Here is a 9220-nt window from a genome sequence, read left to right on the forward strand (position 1 = left end):
GTCAGCTAGGTAGCACTCATCAACATTAAAAATACCATGTAGAATAAATCCGTATTTTTCAGAAGCTGCCATACATGAAATTGTACAAAATTAGGCAGCTATAAATTTATTTCTAGTTTTGTACAGACAGAGATAGCAGATTAAAGGTGGAATGTGACTGGTGATAGAAAACATTTATATCTATTTTAAGGGCTGAGGGAGGAGAGAAAGGAGGTTTATACATAGCCAAGAAATATTTGTGCTCCTTCTGAGTACCATATGCTTTGAGTTACGTTAGCTGAAGTACCTGACTTTACAGGAATAATGGTGATAGTAATTCAACACTCCAAAGAAGCATCTCTACAGTATCTTCACTACCACATACAGCATTTACAGAACGCATTATATCCCAGTGTCTCAAAAAGGGTATAATCAGCACAACTTGAGAATGAACTACATAATTTATCCCCGGTTTTGCTACTTACAAATGATGTTCCAAATCCATGCTGGTAAAATTATGGAAAATAGTTTATCATCCATGTTCTTCAACATATCCAGATTATCATTAATCAGAAATTATAGTAAAATATTTTAAAAAAGGTGCAATGTGGTGACATTTTTCCTACACTTAAACAAAGCTTTTTAGAGGATCAGAACCTGTGATTCACACATGAACTCGTAATCCCATTTAAGTTGATGAGACTACTCATACAAATTCTGTGCTTTGACATCAAAACTGTGGTGAAAATGTTGCTCCTTCTGTTTAATACATCTCACTCACCTTAACTTCTAGGAGACACTAGTTTGCTAGATGAAACGTCAGCGTAGAGCTGCATTTGTACATATTCGTACTTAGATATGTCAATAAGTAATACAATAAAATGAGAATGTCAATATTATATTCATATTTCATTTATACCAAAGTATACTAATAGTTACTTTTCAAAGTAATTTTTAAGAATCATAAATTATAAAGCATTGGGCTGGTTAATACAGTAACTATTGCAATGGTGCAATGCCAATGTGTTACTTTTATCCAGCCACCCTTTAGCAGTTTTGGATAGCATGCAACATCTCAAAAAGCACAGACATGAGTTACTTTTATTCTCAGCATTCTCTTTTATTAGTATTGCAATTGCAAGTTGTGGAAACTGAGAAAAAGTAATTTATTGCCTCCTTAACTGATAATTTATACATCTTATTACTGAACTAATAAAGAAGCTTACTTCTGTTTCTAAAAAACCCTCTTTGCTTATATGGTAGAAAGCTTCCAGTTAATATACATAACTTGTTGTACATGTGATGGTCAAGGTGTGCTTGAAAGAGATTATGCAGTAGTTAACAAACCTACCTACAGGTTGAATCCATTTGCCACTTTTGCTTATATTAAATGCTACTGTACCCCTTTGATTTTTGATAAAAGCATTCATTTAAAGTAGTTGTAAGTATAAAGGTGGTAAATAGATATTAAGTATCAAGACTTTTCACGAGGTAAAGCTTTCAGTCCAAGGTCAGATTAGCGGAGACAGACATCAGGAAAGAAAGTCAAACAATCAAAGGCTTTTCAACAGAACCATAACTGTGGCTTTTCAACGTCTTACCAGCCAAGAGAAAAAGTTACTAGCTCCCGTTCCTTCAACTCCAGCTCCAAAATTGTTTGAAGCAAACAGCAACTTATTTATGCAGTAGACACGAGAAGAGCTTGTGAACAAGAAAGCCCGGCTCTCAAGGGCTTTTTGTTCGCCGCCCTCTGGAGCCTGGAGGAGTTACTCTAGGGCTGTCGAAATCTGCAAAACCCAGCAACATCAGCTGCGACTCCCTTCTGCTGCGCGGTGCCTTTCATATCCACTGCGGGACCCCTCGGGGCAGAGGGGCCTGTTAGAGAGCGGCAGAGCTGAAGCCACCTCGGAGAGGAAGGGATCTAGCGGAGCCCTCCCCTCCGCCTCGCCTCGCCTCCCCTCCCCTCCTCCCCCGCAGCCTGCGCGGTCCGCGGAGGGTCATTCCCATCACCTCCCGGCCGCAGGCAGCGGGCCCTACGTGCAAGGGGAAGGCAGAGCGGGCCGGTGCCAGGCGCACGGCGGGGCTGCGGGCGCCCAGCACTCTCGGGTCAGCGCCCAGCCAGGCCGGTGCCCTGCGGGGTGGCGGAGGCAAGCTGCGCGGAGCCCCGGGAAGCGGCAGCCCCGCTCCGCGCACCCGCGCACCCTCGCCTCAGAGCCTCCGGAAGGGGGCGACCCTCTGAGGGAGGGGGAGGACCAGGCACGCTCCGGGGCTGAGGGGATCGGGCCCGCCCGGATCTCCCACGCACCCACCTGCCACGCCGTGGCCTGCTGGCCGCCCCGAGGCGGTGCCGGGGTGCCGGCCGCCCGCCCGCCACCGCGGAGCGCTCGCCCTGCGCCCGCTCCCTCCTTCACCTCCTCTCGCTCCGGTTCGCCCCGTCGCCCCGGCAACGCCGCGCCGCGCCGCTCCCCTCCCTCCTTCGCCGGAGGGGGCCGGGCTCAGGTGACCGGAGGCAGCCAATCAGCAGCTCCCCGGCCCACGTGCCCCGTGGCGAGGAGGCGCGCGCCCGCGGAGGCAGGCGCGGGAGGGAGGGGTCGCGCGGCCGAGGCGGCGGCAGTTGGGCGTCGCGCGGGCCAGGCGGCGGGAAGAGGCCGTTAGCGGCCGCCGCCTTAGGGGGCGGGAGGGGCCCTGCTCCCGCCCCGGCTTCTGTGAGGGGCTGCGCGCCCCCCCCCCCGAGGTCACCTCCCTGCCGGGAGCTGTGTACCTGGTGCTCAGCGGTGAGGTGTGTCTGGTACTAGTGGTGCTGAGCCAGGGCGAGCCACGAACGAGGTGCTCGGGTCCCTTTTATCCTACCAGGAGGATGGCGGAGACGTGCTGTGTGCACTTAGGTGGTTCATTGCAGGCTGCGGCTGCCACCCTGTCTCCAGAGGCAGCCTGGGCTGCAGCCTTGGTGTTGCTGATCTCCCGCAGTAGGAGCCCTGGCTTGGAAGTGTTTATGGCTGGCTGTCCCCAGATTGCTGGGCTGTTGTTAAGCGGATGGGCAAACCCCTTTGCCTCCATGCAGGAGGAGTCTATGTAACTCACCAAAGTCCCTTTTGCCTGTCCATCCAAAGACCGTGATGGAGGCCCTCTGACAATGCACTGCAAAATTCTCTCCAAAGTACCCGAGTAGCATTTTTTTCCTGCTAGCTCTGAATCTGAAATATTTTTGCACTCTGCAGGTAACAAGTTACCCAATCAATACCAAATGTGAGTTCAGAAATCCAGCCCTTCACAGAGAATAAATTATTCACAGTCACTAGAAAGGGTGTACTTTACTGCTATTTACTGTGATGTAAATTAGGAGCTTTGCTGGAGTTAGTGATGCTCCAACATTGGTGAAACCAATTTTGGAGACCTTGGAGAAAGAGCTGCTACTGCAGAGATTTCAGGTCGTTAGTTCTACTTCTAATGAAGAGGTTAGTGATACCACTACAGTCTAGACAATTGTATGGATACGCTGGGAGCTGAGTTAGGTTCTGAAGACAATGAACTAATGGATATACTTGGCAGTAAAGTATTGTCAAATAAACAGAATTTTTGGGAGCTTCTCACAGAGATAAATTTTTGGAGTTCGCTAGCCACATGGACTTTTATAAAAACAAGTAGCGGTCATTGCAGTACAGCAAGTTGTCTGCAAAGAGATAAATGATTGCTGCAAAATGAGTTGTTTTCAATTAAAAAAACTTGAACTAACTCAGAATTTATGGGGGTTTTCCTTTATCTTAAAAAGGGCCTGCAAAGAAAAGATTTGCTTCAGGACCCTTGCCAGAAGGAGCTCTGCAAGAGGTTAGAATTTCAGTGAGGAATGGCATGCTACGGTGCAACGACGGTGCATCTGTTGTGAATGGCAGCTGCTGCACAGCACCGAGCATGCTACATCCTCTCGCTATTTACAGACAACTGTTTGGCATGTTATCGGTTTTGTGTAGACACCAGTGAAACGTATTGCATGAGTTTTTCTTAGTGGAGTCATCGTGTGTTTCAGATACTTGTTTTAAAGTAGTATAGTTAGACAAGTGTATTAAAACATCCCAGAGTTCTTGAAGTGTTGACTAAACACTGAGGGTTACCGTATAAAGAAACATTAAGACTTTCTCATCACATGGGGGGTTACTAAGCCTATGAATTAAGAGCAACATGCAGTCTGTAACACTGAAACTTAAATGTCTAAGTCCCTGTTGTAGCACGTAAAATATTTCCTCTAAATGTAAAATGGATGAGTTAATTCCATTCATCGTCGAAAGATATTGAAAATTGCAGGGTTTCTTTTGTTTTAAATCATGATGTTTCTTCTAAGGAAATGGAAGAAGTGAACTGTTAGAGCAACTAGTATAGATGTAAGAACAGAGATTCTCGCTACAGTAGAGAAAGCAGAAAAGAAATATTTGGAAAGTAGTTTCAGCTGACCCCTTTGATAAGACTAAGTTGCGTGGCATATCTGATGTGGAAGCAGAAATTGTACAGCAATAGGAAGTTGTTATCTCCATATCTCAAATGCTAACACAGTTCCCCCAGTCAACTGTAAGATAGATCTACTCTTGTTATGACAGCTGTTGGAAACTGATGTCAGTATAACTGTGCAATGTCTTTTGATAGTCTTAACTATTACAAACCTTAAAATATGTTTATGATGTTATCTAAGACACACTGTTTGGAAATGGCTCTATTTATAATCAGAAATTGCTCAAGCTGTTTTAATAAATAAATGACATACTTGTGAGTTTCCTAGTCAGATTTGCTTGAAAAAGCATTGTGAACTTTTTCTTTCTGAAGACTTAAGCCTGAGGATTAATTAATGTTTATACAGCACTTTGTAAAAGCAAAGTTGCAAGTGCCAAGAATTATTACTATATAATCTTTAAAAGTCAGATCAATGAAAGACTGAACTGTCAGAAAACTGCTATTTAAAATAACAAAAATACTGAAAATCCTCTCCTCCCCATACTTAAATATGTCCAACTGTGCTTTCATGTCAGTCTCACATACAGACAAACAAAGATATTTTTCAGTGTAAATGGGTTAACGCCCATCTGCGTTTAAATATGTGGGAAGATTACTTAAAATCCTAGGGACTTTTTACAAAACGAAAACAATCTTTGTTTCTGAAATGCATTTCTAGGGCCTAAATATTGCAAATATTTATATATGTAAGTCCTACTCATCAGTGTAATCTATCTGATTAACCAGTTTTACTTCTGTGTGCAACTTTAACCACTTGTGTGATGGGTCAGATCCTTATAGTGACAGTTTAATTGTATTAGACTCACATAGCTATTTTGACTTCTGAGGAATAAGAATCCTTACTTTTTTTTTTTTTTAATTTGCTTCTTTTTCTACTTTACAGCAAACAGAGGTATGGTTTAGAAACCTTTTTCCTGAGAAATTAAATGTACATGTTAGAAAACCAGCAACAAGCAAGAGAAGATTGGAAAGGTAGAGAAGCTCATCAGTGAAGTATATGATTAATAAATAAAACCATCTTTTCAGGGTTGCAGAAGCATGTTTTAGTACATCATTGTCATTTAAGGAAAAATACTAAATTTTGCTTTGGCTATGGCTTAAACAATATTCTTCCTTGACAGCTATACGCACATTATTCACGCAGTGCTAATTACTTTCCTTATAATGTAATTGACTTGTTAAGTCAGAATATGAATTAATTGGTGGTATAGAAAACTAAATGATACCAAGTCAGGCCTAGTTAATCTGTGTCTGGCATATTATCTCTTGATATTCAGTAAATTTAAAATTTATATATACAAATATACTTTTAATTAGAAGAAACAACGTTTGCAGACTGACTAATGAAAGCTGACTACGTTTATCTGGAAATGTTGATAACAATCTTATTCAGATGCAAGCAGACTGTTAAAATCTGGGTTAGCAAGTTACTGTGGTGCATCCTGAAATATGAACATCTTGAGGGGCCTATGGACTGATAAACTTCTTAGAGAATAGCTTTCAAACAATGCTTAAGAGCTATCAGTTATGCTGACTTTTAGTTGCAATTCGTTAATAAACAGATGTACTTAAGACTGATATACACTTAAATTCACATTTAAGAATATGCATCTAAAGTCAGTATTTCAGAACTCACTATCCACCATTAAGACTAGATTTTCAAAGAGCTCAGTGTCTGGAATGTTGAACTTCTTTGCAAGTCTGGCCCCAATTATGGGTTCTAAGTTCTTCTGAAAATCTAAATTATATTTAAATACCTACAGAAGAAGCTTGAGTCTTACTTTACCAGACTGGCTCCAGCTGCAAGCACAGAACACTCATGGATTTGGCCCAAACTCACCCAAAAATCTGGCCCTTTAAAACTACAAATGTATAGTGACTAATCCTAAATCTTCTAATGATTGTTCCCTTATAATGAATTTCTGGAGTAGATGTCTCAAATTTTCTTAAACACAGTACATGTGAATTTGAGGAACAGAAACAAAAATACTGTGAATGGAAATTGCTTCACTGAAATAGGAGCAAAACTTCCATGAAGTTCAGCAAAACCAGGTGTTTGCTCTAGATAAGCTTAAGATTTCCTTAATATCTTCATTAAGATGCCTTAAAGGAAATTTCTATCATCAAGTTAAAATGTTACTTTTATTATCAAGATTTCTTTTCATATGGTATAGTTGAACTAACATCTCTTCAATCTCGAAATAAAACCATTTCCCTTTTGTATATAAGGATGTTATGTTTAGAAACTTAGTTGTAATAACTTGCGGAACAGGAGAGTTTTTTCATCTCAGGTCTGGAACTATTAGGATTTAAAGTGTTGCTTGAAGAAGTCACAGTTCAATAAACGCACTGAGAGCAAATAAAGTATACACAGTATGTAGGAAATCTGGTTGGTCTTTTCTTAGAAAATAAGTACTCCCCTAAGTCATGTAATACTTGCATTCAAATGAAACTTTACAAAACTATAGACAGTAGGAATGAGCAGTGCACACCAAAATCTTATATACCCCCAAAATACTGAAAAAAAAAAGATTTTGCTTCAGTTTTCAATTGTCTATGTATTCTAGATAGTCTATTCTCAATATAGTTCTGCCTAAGAGTTGCAAATAAAATGCTGCATAAATTAAATATAATCTTTCAAACTTTGTACACACAGTAGTGTGTAGTATTACTGTTTATGTGAATTTTATAATTTCTTAAAATCTTGCAACACAAAACGGCAAAAAACATAAAATCCAGTACCTGTTATCTGATGAAGTTTTCCAGTGCCCAAGCTTTCTGCAGCTTAATTTCACACTGCCAGAGCTTCTGTATTAAATGCTTTTACCTCCTTAAAAAAAAAAAAAAAAAAAGTATGTCAGCACAAGCCCAGACGAAACTCCAAATCCGGGAAAATAAAATTAACCATGCAGATCAAAGGCAGACGAGCACTGAGACCAAATGCCTGTAATCTGATCAGTGATCAGTTGCCATACATCAAAGGCAGTGCTTTGGAGAGGAAAAAAAGCGCCTTTTCCAGCAGGTAGCTGCACTCTTAAATTCTGCCTTTCAGTACTCCAGTTCTTTTGTTAAAATCGATCCCTAGCTTCGCCCCCCCCCCCCCCCCCCTTGTTTGTGCTGGGAGAACGCACACGATCCTGAAACGCTTGGAGTTGAGTGGCTGGATCTGTAGCTTTTGAGTTCCCAAGCTGTGTTGTGGATTGTGTGTTGGAAGCTTTCCCCAGTGCCAGCGGGTTCCGCTTTATCCCTTTCATCTCGCTGAGCTGCAGATCCCATGACATCATTCAATGCTGTGGGACTGGTTAGAGAGCTGTAACACAGCCTGTGGGGGAATACAGCTAAAGAGCAACACGAGTTTGCATGATTTCTAATCAGGTTAGGCCATTGTAACAAACCCAAGGCTCTCGTCAAAGTTTTTGTTACATTAAAGTTTCCTCCCAAGAAGGGAGAAGAGAGCAGCTCTAAGGTTTTCTCAAAAAGATGCTTTATAATTTTGTCTGCAACAGGAAGTCACAATTTTCCATAAAGTTCTGGAAGTCAGACATGCAAGGCTGTTTGCTGGGCAGCTGTAAAACATGACAGAAAACTACTCTTGTCTCTTCGTTGAGGTTTGGAGAGGAGGAAATGGTGCGTTTTGTGCACTGGAATTGTGTTTTTGCACTGGCAGAATCAAGCACAATAGAGCATGCTCTTAGTCCCTGATTCGCGTCCTCCCTGCTACTTACTGTGCGGCCTTTTGCAAATTGTTTTATTTGAGCCTGATTCACCTGTGGCTCATGATTCCTTTACGTGAATGAGCTGTAAAGCTGCCCTAAGTATATCTCAGAAGCTTTTTAGTGTAAAGGCATTTTTTAGCTGGGGTGGATCCAAAGTGGTCGCCATTGCGCTGTCAGCGGAGGGAGGCTTTGGGGGAGAAGAAGCCCATTGACAGCCATTCTCCCTGCTGGTGCAGTTCACAGACCCAAGAATTGTTGGAGGGTCCTGCGCAGCCCTGGAAAGCAGGGGAATTCTCAAGGCTGCTGTGACTTGCACTGTTTCGGCGGTACAGAGGAAACGCCGAAGAAATGTACAACTGCATTTCATTTTCTCTGATCTGAGGCAAGGTTAGCTTTTGGCAGAGAGATTCATTCAGCCCTCTGTACTTCAGCTGTTAATAAAACATACCAATATCAAGCAGGATGGCTTTTAGGGTAATCAGCCATATTGAAGATATCACCGAAGTTCTCATAAACGTTTACCCCACATTTTGGGTATACCACATGTGCAGATGAAAGTGATAGAAGCATGTCAACTCGTAACCATTGGTACACTCTGCAAATATTTGCAGACTGAGTAACCCAGAATTCATTTAAAAGGCAAAAATAAAAAGAGGAAATATGCTAGTCATGGTTGCCTTGAGCATTAAAAACAAAAGTAAACAATCAGCAGACAATGGGCACTGGATAGTCGTGCGAGAGCGACAAAGCGTGCGGGGGGGGTTCCTCGCTCTGCCCCGTTTGCGGGCTGCAGCCTCCTCCCTCCCGCCGCCGGCCCCCGCCAGGGACGGGCGTGCGTGGCCGGCTCCTGCCTTCGGCAGGCTGAGAGCCGCCGCGGGGCACAGCCACCCGCCGGAGGGACAGCCACCCGCCGGGGGGACAGCCACCCGCCGGGGGCACAGCCACCCGCCGGGGGCACAGCCAGCGCCGGGGGCACAGCCAGCGCCGGCCCCCGCCCGCTGCCCCCGGCCCTCCCCTCCGGCCGG

General features: G+C 43.3%; 1 protein-coding gene across 4 annotated transcripts in view; it reads right to left on the reverse strand.

Annotated features, from left to right (window-relative positions):
• The window catches only part of TNFRSF19 (TNF receptor superfamily member 19), a 67836-nt gene extending 60152 nt beyond the window's left edge, over window positions 1–7684 (reverse strand). The window contains exons 1-2 of one of the 4 annotated variants that reach the window (XM_087757420.1): window positions 7611–7684; window positions 7222–7309 (exon numbers count right to left, since the gene is read on the reverse strand). The gene's annotated coding sequence lies outside the window, so the exon portion shown is untranslated. Of the gene's footprint in view, window positions 1–1580; window positions 1874–2288; window positions 2411–7221; window positions 7391–7610 lie in introns of those variants that run through there. The other 3 variants (XM_087757422.1, XM_087757421.1, XM_087757419.1) reach the window with 3 other exon arrangements.
• Window positions 7685–9220: the final 1536 nt, after the last annotated feature.

Source organism: Nipponia nippon, unplaced genomic scaffold (assembly GCF_047370975.1).
Source record: "Nipponia nippon isolate SJK-2023a ecotype South Korea unplaced genomic scaffold, ASM4737097v1 scaffold_2, whole genome shotgun sequence".
NCBI lineage: Eukaryota > Metazoa > Chordata > Aves > Pelecaniformes > Threskiornithidae > Nipponia > Nipponia nippon.